The 15,660-nt window shown below is 41.7% G+C and overlaps 1 protein-coding gene across 1 annotated transcript in view; it reads left to right on the top strand.

Moving 5' to 3' along the window:
• The first annotated feature begins 6,140 nt into the window (after nt 1–6,140).
• The window catches only part of gulp1a (GULP PTB domain containing engulfment adaptor 1a), an 88,727-nt gene continuing 79,207 nt past the window's right edge, over nt 6,141–15,660 (top strand). Inside the window, exon 1 of the mRNA XM_079357207.1 lies at nt 6,141–6,355. The gene's annotated coding sequence lies outside the window, so the exon portion shown is untranslated. The remainder of the gene's footprint in view (nt 6,356–15,660) is intronic.

Consider the following 15,660-nt stretch of genomic DNA (forward strand, 5'->3'; position numbering starts at 1 on the left):
CAAACGTTGTTTCTGCAACACTGTAACAACTGTCCTAAAAGACAAAAGGCAATTGGATCGTCAACTAAGTCCAGTTGCCTTTGGATCAAGCTTCGAATTTACCCTGACTTGGGTGACTGATGACCTACATAGTGGCCTAGTTTAACTGTATGTTACAGTTTAACTCAGTGACCTTCCTCTTCTGGAGACAGATGTTATGAGGGAAGTGGAAGTGTTGCATCCCAAGACTGGTCTCCAAAAAAAAATGTAATAAAGCCCTCTAATGGAAATGATAATAAAGAAAATAAAACTTTTTTCTTTACAGAATCCCAAAGTCTGCAGATATAAATGACTCTGTCAATTAAGAAATATCAGAAACATCATCCACCTCCGGCCATTCCTGTCATTTTCAGCTGCCGAGAGCTTCACCCACTCATTCATCACCTCCAGACTAGAGTACTGCAACAGTCTCATCTACGATTCACCATCCGAAACACTCAAGAAACTTCAATACATCCAGAACTCTACTGCCCATCTTCTCTCACTCCCGCCCCTGAGACCACATCACCCCCGTCCTTCATAACCTCCACTGACTCCCCATCGCCCAGCATATCCACTCCAATCTCTGCATACTCTCAAAGCCCTGCATAGCCTGTCTGAGCTCCTCCACCGGCACACTCCCACCCACACTCTTCGGCAGCTGACAGGGGTCAGCATGGACACCCTGACCAGTCTGCAGCTTTGCAGCCTTATATTGGGCTGAGTAGCTCACAGGCTGGAGATGGAGTAGATCAGAAACTGTTAGATGGTTTGATGATAGACTTCGGGTGGATGATGATCCGTTTGATTTATTTAGTTTCAAGACGTTGGCTTACATCCATGATATAATATAAGCAAAGCAGTTGGTCAGAGTGTGTTGCAGTGGTGATGGATTTAGTTGAGACATAGTGCTGGCATCATCGTCTTGGCAGTGAAAATGGAGACTGTGACAAATATGATTTTATCAAGGGAGAGTATGAACAGGAGAGGACTAAGCATTAAGCCCTGTTGGACGCCTTAGAAAAAAGAGCTTTGGTTATTGACGCTTACGAGCTGCTGCCTGTTACTAGTCTTTTTAAGGGAATATTCAGGGTGAGAGAGAAGAATGTTGTGATTAATTGTGACAACAAATCTGCTGAAAGCAATACACAGACTTTGAGGAAGGCTGTTGTTGTGCTGCGCCTCGCCCAAAACCCAAATTTATTAGTGTGAATTGATTGTTAGAGAAGAGATGGACTACAAACTCTTGCAATCTGCCAGATTTTATATTCAAATATCCTTGTGTTATACTTGTTGATTTAAAAGAAATAGCTGTGTAGTCTATCTTAATGTCTTAATGGAAATTTCAAGGAACAGCACGAGCCTTACTTCCTTCAGTTGAGACATCTTTAACGTACTGTCTTTTTGAAATAACCTGGTGACTTTTAATGGTCTTCTGAGAAACAGGAGCATTTCGGTTAGATTCAGTTAAAGCATTAGAGAAAAAGGGAACTGAAAATAGCTGATAATGACGATGAGTCAACCCTGTTGTTGTGCCACAAAGCTCTAAGTCCACACACTCAGACTTATTTTGGACACATTTAGAAGCCTGCCAGCTGAATGTAGAGTTTTACGGTGTCTAATGCTGACAGAACGTCCTTCCCTTCATCACATCTGCTCAGAACTTTATTTTCCTGCTGCCAGTGGGTTATAACTCTCCATTCTTTAAAGATTCATGAGAGGCCATTTCCTCCCCTAGTAAAGCTGTAAGAATCTTGCCACAAGGCTGAAAGTGTACAGTGCAGTCACTCCGTACGTGTGCTGCTGTCCGTCAAGACAATCATACTTAACTTTGATAACTCTGATCAGCTGGTTTAAGACTCAGTGTAAAACCTACGGTCTCCCAACAAGTCCAGTAGTCTAATGGTTACTGCATGCCCCTTGTACCGAGGCTGTAGTCCTGGGCATCTAACCCGTAGCTCCTTTCCTGTGTGTGATTCCATACACTCTGTCCTTAATGTCCGACGCTATTCTCTGTCTGACCTATCTCTATAATAAAGGCACAACAAAACATAAAGAAAGGAAAATATCCTAAATTAAACCACTTGCTCTCAGAATCATACCTCTGTGAAGTTTTGTCACATAAAGACAGAAAAGTGAGTGAACAATGCATGCAACCATAGTGAAATGTTTGGCCAATAAAATCATACAAAGTGGGTAAGACCGGCAAAAGCACTGCTTATTATTGCATTCAACTTCCAAGACAAATGTGAGCACACAGTGCAGCCGTATGGATTTCAGATCCAATTAATACAGCAACAGATCACAAGGTGGCTTCTTTTGAAATGCTCTGTCTATAAAGTGAGTTGAGTTTCGGATGCACCTTGGAAAGAGGATAATACAGTATTTTCTCCTTTCAGAGAACTAGCACACACCTCTATGCTGTTTGAGACTGCTTATATGTCTTTTGATGCAGAAAACCACCATCCCACTCTTTTATGATGGAAGTACTTAAAGACACATTGAAATGCCTTCAAACACTTCAAAAAATAACTTTGAAGCCATGAGATTGCCCTTTGAGAAGTCGTATACATTTTAGGATCCAAACAACATATGAAAATATTAAACCAAATGTGCTTATTTCACAAAGAGATGGAGAAATTGAACTTGCACAATACTATAGATTGCATTAAAGTTATATAACTTAGTAGTTGTGCTACTGAAGTTCTGAGCAGCTAATTGTGTGGGTAGATGCAGGCAATTATGGCTCTCTTAGTCTCCCAAATTCCTTTACAAAAAACAGACCCTCGCCTGAATATCTTGGTTTATGGATTATTCAAATGAAAGTGTGGCAATCCCCTGCTTGTGCACATTTTACATTAATCATTTCAATGGTGATCTCTCCCGACTGCTGCGCTGATGAGCTGAAACGATGATGGATATGAAGATCAGTCTTTACTTTTCTTCTAATGTGCTGCCTCATCTCAGCAGATGGAAATAGATAGAGTTGAGGTGTTGAGTATTTTTTTTTTTTTTCTGAAAAAAGACCCCTGTTATGAATTGTGAATGGGATTGCAGATGATAAAAACATTGAGGGAGCTAAAACAGGCTGCTTCTTTATAAAGTAGGATCTTCAGCGAAATGGGAAAATCCACTTTCATCACTTTTTTTTATCAGACATAATGCACAGGGTACAGTGGGTGTGATTTTTTAATATTTGCCCCAAAATAGCCGAGGTGCTGACTACACCAAAGCGTGTCAAAAACTATTAACTGTAAGGCATCGGCGTGTCGTTGGAATAAGCAGGCTTTGACATTATAGAGCAGATAGCATCTCTTATACAGGGTGCTCTTTGAAAAAAAAAAAAGAAAGCCTATTTTTTTGCTCCGTGAGCTGTGAAACTATGAAGCTCTTTGACGAAAGGAACGGTAAATTGGGAGGAAGTGGGTAATGCTGTTTGCAGCTTTGCCCTGCAAATCAGCGGCAGAGGTTCTTCTATGGCATAAATCTGCAGCAGTCTATTACATCACCATCACCAGACTCTAACACTTGAAATTAATTGGATCTTTAATATACAAATCTAATGTAATAGGTATTTTCTTGTTGTTCAGCTCTTTAGAAAACGTGACAATCATTCAAATAAACCCTTTTCTTGGTGTGACAGGTTAATTCGTCCTTATAATGTTTTCTTTGCAATAATGTTTTACATTACATAGAGTTTAATGTTTTAGGTGAACATGCAGGATTACAAAATGTTCATGCTGAGTAAACCTGACAATGTTCTTTTTGAGTTGAGAACACATTTTAAAGCAGATCACAAGTACATATTAGCATTTTTCCCCGACTCTGTCTTTTCCTGAAACAACTGCACTGCAATGTTAGGCAGTTACTCAAACAGGGATAATAGTAGGGACTATATTCTGCAGTGGATTCTTATAATTCAGATCTGTAATGAGCATTTTAAGCACGAGGATGATACGAGAAAAATGAGCTATATATCACTAGAACAAACAGTATCAGTGATTTTTTCTTTCTTTTGGCACAATCAGATGTTGTTGTTGGTGTTGTTTTGGCATTCTCGTGGATTTGTTGAGTGTGAGACATACAGGATATGTCCAGACTTTACCTTTGATTTAAAGTGCTTATGTTGCTTTTACCCATACAGAGCATCACTCCTGGAGAAAATGTTCCCACTGATTGAAGCAATAATTCAGCTTCAAAGAAAAATACAAAATAATTGTAAGGAAATATGATGTCTTGGAAATAGTTGAGGATTAAATCCAGACTGTGACATTTAAGGAGTATAACTAGATTTTGGACAGTTTTTCAACATGTTATTTCTAATAAAAGAATTTTATAAAGTTATCTGTCAAACTGTGATTCAAGTTGTGCATCACCATGGACACTTTGAGCCATTGTATGGAAAACAGTGGCAGTAATATATTGAAGCCGGGACACATACTTCATCTCCAGAGTCATCCAAAGAGAGTCTCTGAAGTTGATCAGAGAGGGTGAAACTTTAAATATTGGGACAGCACCTATGGGTGACCCTCCAGTGTTAATGATACATTTTAAGTAGGCTGTAGATGAGGGAAAGTCATTTCAATCTGACTCCGTGCCAGCTCCTTTGAGACCAGCCTCTGTAATCTTCTGTGAAATATCTAAACCAGACTTGGGCTGCCATGAAATGAACATAATTTTCTTGTAAATGCTTTTAACAAGGGCCCAAATTTGAAGCGCTGAGCCAATCTAGCTGTCATCTGGGATAGCGGCGACTGACCTATTTGCATTTTGTTTTGAAAATGATTCTGTTTTGAATCCTAAGGAGATGAATTCATGTTTCATGTGATGTGTCACCGTGGGAAGCGCCTGCAACTATGGATTATTATTATCCAGGCATTTTACCAACTGGCATTAGTTTAGCTTAACTAATAAATACATTGACTACACATATTTCCCTTTTGAACCTCTGTTTGACAACCTTTTGAGTAATGCCTTGACAGACACGTTATTTCCCTAATATACAACTTATTTAACTCTGTTAATTGGGAACAAGCACAATGATCCAAAAAGAGGAAATATGTACATACAAAATGAACAATGGCCTCCAGTAAGGTCACAGTAATTACAATCAATGACATTTTTCATATAATAATAAATGACATCATTGCTTCATAAGCCATTGTATTTCAAATATACTGGTGCACGAGCACACATGCTTGTCTGCAAACCCCAATACCTGCAACCAAAACATTTACTGTAAAAGAATTATTTTCACACAATTATTTGGATTTGTTCTTCATTTCAAATAACCTTTTTGAATCAACAAGGCGTGCCTGTGATTTTAACTTCCTGTGACTAATTTTTTTGTGTTTAAGAAATTTCAGACCGTTTTTTCCTGCCTTACAATAGGAAGTAAGCTCAGGCTTCCTCCTGAGTGCATAGGGCATTGAGCTTCCACCATGCAGTCCAGTTTGGTTCTGTATGGTAAACGTGGATCTTGCTTGCGTTTCCAAAGCCAGCTGTACCCTTATTTGATAAGCTGTAATAGTGACATCATAGCAGCCCAACACAGTGTAGCCAGCTATTAATGAAATTCAACGAAGAAGAAGAAATGGACACAGTAAACAATCTTGTGCAGTCAATGCCAAACTATGGAAGCTTAACGCTGACATCCATTTTTATTTTTTATTTTTACTTATTCATGTCGCAATCTCAAGATGTTTCTGCTGCTTCTGTTATAGCAAGCTATTTCTCTGTATCACAGAAAAATCCTGCCGTTGTTTTCTGAAACAACAAGCTACTTGAGTTGAGGTTTCAAGAAAACAACCAAAATGTACTCGTTACAAAGCACAGTCAAAAAAATAAAACATTTTTGGATTCTTGTCCTCTCAGGGCTTCCATAAAAATAAAGACTTTTTTTTTCTCAGTCCAAGAGGCTTCATGACTTTCTATACTATGCAAGAACCTAGCAGCTCATAAATGAAGTTGATGTGTGATAAAAATGCAGACTTTGGCCTTAACTTATTGACAGATGAAAAAGTTTTGTTTTCCTTAAATGTTCGTTTTCCCCCCTCGTTTATTATTATGGCCATTGTAGTAACAGGGTGGGTGCCTAGCCTTTTAATGTCAAAAGGCTTCCATGTATTATTCAAGTTGTGAGCACAGAGCTGTGCCGGCTCAGACCCGGAGCTTGTTGACGTCAGCAAACTTGTCCAGCAGCTGTAGCGGCGGAGCGGCGGAGGAGGAGAGGCAGTGACACTGCTGGATGTGGAGCACCGACTCTGGAGCTCCGAGGATCGTGGGCTTTTATTATTTTTTTTACTACGGAACACTTCGGACATCTCCTTTCTTCTGAGTGAGTAAAAAACAAACAACCTCTTAATGTGAGTGTGCCCCTCTCTTGTGAGAATAATCTGTCACCGCTTTGGACGAGTTCACTGCCGAGTTTGTCGACTGCTGGAAACAAGCGTCTGTGTTGTGCTGCACGTGAGCCCTGCGCGAGCTGTGCTGTCTTCCGTCAAAAAAAAAAAGTCGAGGTGACATTGTTCCCGAGGACTTCTCGTCGTAGTTTTTTTTCACGTTGTGTTAACTTCCAGAATATGCGACATTTGTGTGTCCGAATGGAAAAAACCTCACGGGGGGGAAACTTTGTTGCGCAAGTCCGTGCAAGGTGGACCCGGAGCGAATGTGTCCGGAGTTTGACTCTCTGTTTGTTTTGCTCTCAAACCCGGCGTCACTTCTGAGTCTGAACACGACAAAATACACGACAAGTCGTTGTAACTATGTTTCGTATTTTGGTTTCTTTTCTTCATTAAACACTTGGCTGTGTCGCTGTGAGCAGCTCCACTGGCGCTGTCACTTTCATTTAGCTCACCAGTCTAATGATGGAGGCACATTACTGGGATTCCTCTTCATCCATTACAATGCCTGTTTATACTATAGAGGGGCAGAGGCACATACAAAGTATGTTTAGTCATTTTTAGAGCAGTTTAGTACAAGTGCTCATATCTGCTGTGTCTGCAGCCTGCATCACTTGTCTTGTTTTTGTAGAGAGATATTCAAACCAGCGATACTCAACATGAACAAGCATCTATGAAAGGACATTTAATGGTCATCTTGTTTCATATTGAGCCACAATAATCGTTTTTGTGCATGATTGGGATCCAACTTGTGGATCGTTTTTTTTCATAGGTGTCTCCTCTTGGATGATGTGAGATGTTAACAACTTTCTATTATGAATTCACTGTGTGGGGACTTGTGTTCTCACCGTTCTCATTTCATGGCTGAGAAGTCACCCCTTTTTTTTTTCCTGGGCTTGTGAAACAGAGTTTTTTTTTTTTTAGGGGACTTGTAGAAGTCAGCAATAAACATTGTTACACAAATGTACATGTTCAATCTCCGGTCTGCCTTTTTAGCAGGTCGATGGCGTAACATCCAGCGAACAAGCTCTGGATTCTCTCCAACTTCTGATTGAATAGCTGCTCTCAAAGTGCCTCATATTGTATGCTGTGAAAATCATCATGAATTAGTCCTGAGGCTTCTACAAATTGCAAGCAGGACTGCAGTTTTCCATATTCTTAGCAGGCTGCCAGCACGGAAAAGAAGGTGGTCATGGAGGTGTCATTTTCAGCAGAGTTAAATGACAGGCCATGTAAATGAAATGACAGCCATTATTCTTAAACTGCCCCGGTCTCCACATTGTGTTTTTGTGGTTGGAGCTTCTTTTTTTCTTTTTTTTTTTTCATTTGCCTGAATGCTGCCCCAGTTCTTCAAACTGAATCGTGGTCACATCGGGAAAGAAATACTGTGGGGGAAAAAAACAAAAAAAAAAACACCTTGTGAAAATGATTGCAGCTTCGTTCACTGCTGTTTGAGAATATGAAATAAATCTAGATGTAGGCATTACAGGGCAACATGGCAGTGATGTGAACTCAGGTGTAAGATGGCACACAGTCCGTCTCATGTCCCTGTGGTGTGGTATCATTGTTAACCCTTCGAGATCTGTGCTGTTTTTTTGTCAGTTTTTCCTCCTTTCTTTAACATTATTATGCAGGAACATAGATGTTTAAGCAGCATTATATGTTCTTAGATTATACAGATAATTGTTGCAAATAACAATGATCTGCAATATGATGATTTCATATTCATTTGTGCAGATTTTACAGGAGTAACATCTGTGAATTGCTCGGGTTGGACCGCAGCGACACACTGATGCATCGCTTAAACATCTGACATGTACGGATGTCAGCATGTCTCCCTGTTGTGTCGTATCAATTTAGTGCATCCAGTTCGTCTAAGTACAGCTTTAGAGAAGAGGCTTTTTAGTGAGCAGGAGAAATCACCTGTTGGACAAACTGTTTTCATGGTCAAACATCAGAGAACGTTGGCAGTGTGAAAGTTTTGCACCAAAAGAAGTAATGAAAAAGCTTTCCAAAATCTGAGCTGGCATTTTTTTTTTTTTTTGAGATTGTTTGTGGGGATTTTGATGTCTTTATTTGAGAGATTGGACAGTAGATAGAGTGAGACATCTAGGATGGAGGGAAGGAAAAGGAGACAGGAAGGTGACAGGAAAGGAGCCACAGGTTGGATTCTGATCCAGGTCCCGCACTTTGAGGGGTACGGCTTCTGCACACGTGGCGTGAGAACCAACCACTACGCCACCGACGGCCCTGCACCTTATTCTGGACTGGATTTTCTTCTAATTAGTTTTATAACATTTTACTTCTGTGTTCGAAGAAACCCACTTCAAAAAAATATGTTTTAATCCTTTAACCTTTCTTTGGAAAATGTAAAAATGAAGTATGTTTCCAAGTGACTCATTCAGCATAGATTTCTTTGCAGGCTTGTCACACAGTTTCCTTGAGAATGATGCTGCATCAACTGATCCTTATTTGTATTTTAACAATGTGACCATTAAGGTCCAACAAACCGGATAACATTTCATTAACCAAAGTTCCCATCAGTTTGAGACGGCGTGTCGTCAGTTGAAATCAAAGCTAAAACTGCAAAGATTAAAAGAGACTGTTTTCATCTCGTGTTCAGCTTGCCCACGTTTTGACCCGCAGAAGAAGCGCTGTGGGTTTGATGCAAATAACTTGCAACAGGTTCAAAGGGTTCAGGGTCTCAGTACATTTAACACTGGCACACGTTCAGATCTGGCCCAAAGTTACCTGAAGCAGGATTCATGGCAGGAAATGAGTTTGTAGTGGTGTGGAGCGAGCTCAGTCACCCGCTGGGACCAATCAGATGATTACTGCGTGCAGTCGCTCCTCTGCATGTTTTTTTTTTTATCCCCCCAAAACTAATAAGCTCCAAATGTTAAATCACTTTATCACTTCAGCCTCTTCGCATCTATTTTAGCTAATTAGTTATTTGTTTTAGTAATTTTCTGAGCAAAACATGCTCAACACTTTCAAGTTCTGGCTGTTTGGAAGGAAAGACTTGGCTGTAAAGTGAAGATAGTGCTCTCATGATAGAAGTGATAATAAATGTCCCCCGGGTTTATAACCTTCACACACTTGGATGACTGAGGTGACTTATTTGTTTTTGTTATTGGCTGCCTGGTGTTCAGATGAGACTTGGTCTGTTAATGATTTGCAGGACGCGTTTTGTATTGAATCTGACATCATTCAGGAGAGAAGCTGGCGTTCATATTTTTAGACACGGTTGATGAAACGAGAGTTTGCTTTTGCCAACAGCCTGTCTGATCAGAGTTTGTCCACAGTCTGTCATGATCAGGAGTTCTTCTTTTGTCCCGTCACAAACGGCTTCACAGAAATGAGGAAAAGAGAAACATGTTCCCATTGAAAACAAGAGCCCGTCCTGTTTAAAGCCAGAACACTGTCTTAATAGAGTGAATGTAATGGTGCAGAACACTGGAGATGCACGTCTACTGCTGCTCTCTGATCCTAACATAACCATAGACTGTATAAAACATGGACGCACTCTCAGTATCGATGGGGACGGCCATGTTGGAAAAGCTTTCTCCAACTCACTTTTGGTTAGCGAAGGTACAGGTAAGAGTTGAGGCGGGCCTTAAGCAACCTGGCAGACCGCTGCAACGGGTCCACCTGTCAGTCAACCAAGCCACACCCCTAATTATGCAAATTGACTCTCAGGCTGAACAAACTTAAAACAAATAAAGAATTAGAAAAAGAATTCTTCATATAGTGTGATAACGAGGTGATCTTTGGTTTGTTGAACCAGTCTGTAACAGTCTGTTGGAACGTCAACTGGACTTTTGAAGCTCGACTCTAGTGGACACCTGAGGAACTGCAGTCACCTGCACCTGTGCAATGGCTTCATCTTTCAACACCTGAGGCTGCTGCTTGCTCCCGACAGCAAACTCCCACGACGTGGACAAACTCACTGATCAAAGCAACATCAATAGTTCATCTGCAGCCTTTTCAATGAGGCCACCGAGGTCCAAACAAGCGAGACAACAAGGCCCGGGTTTTTACATTTTCGGAAAATCTGGGTGTTTGTAATAAGTTGTCGACAGCCGGCGTGTTGAGCACTCTCTGGCCGGCTTCAGAGGACTCAGCAGACACGATCTATCAGAGCATGATCACACACACACAGACTGATAACATCATTACAATCAGCCCGTGTGCCCCGTCTCTCACTGTCACCCAAAACTCTATTACAACCAGTCGTCTTTCCTCCCAGCGCTCTTTGTTGTCAGATCTCTGGAAAGCTGAAGTGACTTCAGCCCCATACTCAGCCGGAAACATCAAACAGCTTTTTATCCGCCATGACTGTTGCTACCTCTGGAATCAAAACTGAGCAGGAAGATTACATGGTCGCTTTTGACTGACTCACTTTTCTTATCATCCCGTCTTTGTCAAAACAAATCCTTCTTATGGGCTCAAATCACACCAGTGACTCCACACAGTCAAGATAATTGATATATGTGTGTTGCCGGACTGAGGTGTTGACTCCCTCAAATGTCAAAGCCTTCGGTCTCACATCGCTGTGATTGAATTAATCCTCTCAGTGTTTATTTAACGTCTTCATTAATCACAGGATTTTGCAAATGAGACAGTTGAAGGCGTGTTGGGTCTGTGCGTGTTACCTTCTGTTTTTCTGTTTCCTTTGTCCTGATCTTTCTTGCTATTGTTCCGTTAAATGGAGCGTCTTTTTCAGCTAGTGGAGCTTCTTATGTGTCACTGTGAAAGTTTGTAAAGACGCACAGAGAGGAGAGAAAAAAAACCATTTTTCATTCAAGTCTCACGTACTTAAAAAAAAGGAATGATTCATGTGTTGATGTCTGAGCAGACAATAACATTTCTGCAGCTTTCTTCAGCAAGTCTCTCAATAAAAGACCAACTTAGCCTACAACAAGGACGTTGTGTAAGGAATGATAATGGAAGAATTCTTTAAAACTCAGTGGATGAAGATTCAATTCTGTTTCAACAAATCATAGACTTCAACATTTATGTTTAGTTGGTCACATTGAATATATTCCCAGATGAAGTGTTCATTGCTTTTATTTATTATGAAAAACTCAAGACACATATTTCTGTTCTGGACTGTTGTGTTAACACATTGGACAAATATGAAGAGTCCTGCACAGAACAAACCAGTAAAGTCATTGTCCAATCAGAACCCACCTGGACCCATCAACAGTAGATCTGAGACCCGACCGGACCTTTGGGCCAGAGTGCCACCTTTAGGTTTCTTCCATGCAGAAGAGCACGAGTGGCTCGGGAGTGCTTGGATGAAGCTCGTCTGTCTCGTCACAGTCGTGCGAACCGCACTTCTCTGTCGCCTTTTTTCCTGAAGGTTTTATACTTGACATTATTTGTCTTCCTACACTATGAGCATCAAACGGAGGAGGCTTTGTCTGGACGCTGGTCATTAATAATAACGACGGCTCCAATTAGGCACAGAACAAAGAGGATGTGGGTACACAGCAGGATCTTGAGGAGACACTCAGGGATCATCAGGGCCCGTGTCCCCTGGCGTTTCTTTTTCGAGCACGAATGCGCTGGCTGAGTGCTCGGGAGCACTTTGAATGAAAGTGCAGCGCTATGCTAATTTGGAACTTTCTATTTAAACTACAATTGACTAAAAGGCCAAACATTAAAAATAAATTAATGTTCCAAACTTCTCACGCAGGATGAACACGTCCAAATAGACTGTCAGAGGGGTCGTTTTAACCAGTAGCTGGTGGGTTTGCTCTTGCTTCAGTCTCTGCCCTGGTTTTACTCGGTCCTAACATGGCCATGAGCAGCAGGACTCCTGAGTTCACGGAAGAACTACAAGATCACATCGATGTAAAGAGAAAGCCCAAACGACTGCCTTGGCCTCCTTGGGTCCCTCCTTCATCTGGGACCTGTTTCGACTTGATGTTGAGAAAGTGACGGGATAGACCACCGGCAGAACCTATGTTGGGTTTTGGTTGAATTCCCTTGTCTGACTTCCTGTCTGGGTCGATCTCTCAGCTACCTCGAAAAAAACAGACTTGCACGTATTTGGAGTTGAGAATGGCACCGTGGCGCTGCTGGCACCCGCCGGAGACGGAGCAGCGTCCGTACAGCTGAAACACAAGTATCTATTAACTGCTCTGGAGCGCGTGGCGTGGACAAATCTGGATCCTGTGGAAAACCTACAGTGAGCGTCTGCAATGTTAGGGGCATCTCTAATAGGCTGCTTTGAAACCAGCCTATCTGGACTGACGATGTATGTGGTTGTAAACTGATACGAGATGAAGAGCAGCTTCTTAACAGCAGTGAGTGCACTTAACAGACATCCGTGTTGATCATCATGGAGCTGATAAACTTGTGTCAGAGATGTTTGTGAATGGACTGGTGAAGGTTCGGCCTGCAGAGTTTACTGATCGACCACAGTCAGCGATAGTGCCGCTGTATTTCTTAAGAAGCTGCCATGTTAATCAATCAATCAGAGGCTCTCACAGGTTACTGTCATACAATCACGTCCACTGACTCAACTCTAGAAAATAAAGCTGGGTGAGATAAAATGAGCCGGCACTGTGGAGTCTGGACAGACTATTTACAGCGGTTGGATCTGCTCCCTTAAAAAGCCAAATGAGTCAAGGGTAAATAAATCCAGCAGATAAGTGAACGAAACAGGGTGCTGGCCCTAATGAAAACTTTCAAAGTGATGAATGAAGCATCTTATTGGCCTTGCTCCTTGGATGGCACATTACTGAATAGAAATGGCCTCTCTGTAAAACACTTCCCAAAGTTGTGGCTAAAGGTGTCTCAACAGGATCAGCCTGTCTCTGCGTCTTTAAAGACAGTACTTCTGTCCTCAGCTTGGAATATGATTTTAGTGTTACGATGAAGTGGAACATAAAAACGTACACAGTGAGTGTGCTGATTGTTCACCTGCCTCTTTATGCAAAGAGCACCTTCACTTTTACTGCTGGCACTTTGAAAGGTCAGCTGCAGAACAGTCACAGCTCAGATATGCTGGGTGGCAAAACTCAATAGTCGAGGGAGCTGATGAGACAAAGGAAGGCGGCAGCAGTAAACCACGGGGGACGAGAGCTGTTCTCAAGTTGATCTTACATCCACGCCTGCACATGTAATATGATAATGAGAGACGTTCAGACACTGATGGACAGTCACATTGATTTTTATTTTGACAGCTAACATACTGATCATGACTCAGCACACTGTATGTAAAGTGGCATCAGTAGCATTTTGGTACAGAAACAAGTTCAACTAAAAATTCTGTATCAGTCACTATCATCATTTTACTTTAATGGTTTTTATGAAATGTTCTCTCAAAATCTAAGATAGATCAAGTCTTTGCTGTTCGTAGATTCTGCTGCTCTGTTTTAGTGGGGCACGTGTTCAGAAAGAGGACTGATATCCCAGACCAAGTTATGGACTTGGTCTGTGACCGGACTTGAACCGATGACACTCCGGCTCCCAACCCAAGTCCCCACAGACTGGGCTACTGCTGCCTGTTGAATTCCATTAAGGAACAAACACTAAGGAAAGGATGTTTGCATACTGTACTGTACACAGGTGAGTTTACTGACAATAAACCACTTCTCTTGAAACATGATGAATATTCTGCTCAGACGCTTTCAACTTAGAATCATGCAGCAAGTTTGAATGAGTCTTCTCTTGAATCTCGAGCTCCCCTCTGAACGTCTCAGCTGAGACGCTGAAGGATGAATTAGTGACGGCCAGAAGAGAAGGTGAACCAATATACAAAGGTGCTTTTGTATTCACGGCCACCTGTTGCCATATTAACATGAGCAGGAAACATCTCCCACTGTGTCTGGGATAGGTCAGATTGATCTGGTAAGTAAATCACAACAGAGACGAGGGGAGCTGATGAGAAGGAAGCTCCCCTCAGCATCATTACATTATTGCTTTCATACTGCGTCTTTAGACCTCCTTTTGATTTGAGGCAAATCACAGCTGCTGATTTGATTTAATGGGGCCTACGTGTGTGTGTGTGTGTGTGTGTGAGGCTGCATACTGTGAGCTGTTTCTGCGTCTCTGACACATTGTCTTCCTCTTCTTTGTCTGAATGCAAAAGCTAAACCGCCATGTAAACTGATGTTAGTCATCAGTGCATGTTAAACATTTTATTTGCTCCTGAATTAAAATGAGTTTTTGTAGCTGTTTATCTGTAAGCATGTTTGGCTAATCTGCTTCCAAATTTAGTGAGATGAACTGTAACTCGTGCATATTCTTGTGTCATTGGATGGTTGCTCACAGCTGCATATAAATGAGAATTCCCTGCCAATGGTTAGGCATTGATAACTTTATCCGTTTTGATTAAAGACAGTTTCTCTGCAGAGCAATTTCCCGATGCTTCTGCTTCCTGGGAATAGATAAGCTAACGGGGATGGGAAACATGGCCTCTCACAATTAATTTTTTCGGAGCGTTCCAAACGTGATAATGCATGTGAGTGTAGCTCGTCACAGCGGACGCGTGGACTGAATGCTTCAGTGCTTCGCTGTTTTGATGTCTCACACCTTCCTGCTTATCTTGACAGCGAGCTCCAAGACATGCTCGCTGGAACTGACCTCTCATTTGTTGTGGAAATCAGAGTCATTAAACTCAGCACGGGGCGAGGCATATCGCTGGCTGGTGAGGGAATATGTTTTCCTGTATTTGTGTGTTCCTTCAGCTCGGGGCATAATCAAGACCCTGTGGCAGCTTATTTTGACTCCCGGCTTACTCATAGTGCAGCAGAGGATGAGCTACATCCACTCAGACAAGAAGGCACACTTCACTGCTGTTCAAACTTTCCATGCAAACACTTGCTGGATACAACTCAGTTGGATGCTATAAAGTAATTGCCCACCCGTGGACCAAGATGTAAACGAAACATAACCATTATTTTTTGCTTTTTTTTTTTGAGCATCAGTGCTGGGTGCAACAACATTGGTACTACTCTTAGGGCCTTATTATCTAAAGGTTTGCATGTCGTGTGCAAACTTGATACCACCAGCAAAAAAACCTTTTACCTGATGTACTAACTGCGTGCAGTGAGGATTGCGTCTTTCATATGAGCAAAACAACACCTTTTGTCCATTTAGCATGTTTGCCTTAATGAATATGCAATATGGGGCGTTTCTGCCCCAGAGTGCAAAACACTGGGAGGAGAAAATGCAAGGAAGTCACGTTAGTATACGCAATGTGATTCACCAAGCCAGGCACAAATTG

The sequence above is a fragment of the Symphodus melops genome (genome assembly GCF_947650265.1).
Source record: "Symphodus melops genome assembly, chromosome: 12".
In the NCBI taxonomy this organism is placed as follows: domain Eukaryota; kingdom Metazoa; phylum Chordata; class Actinopteri; order Labriformes; family Labridae; genus Symphodus; species Symphodus melops.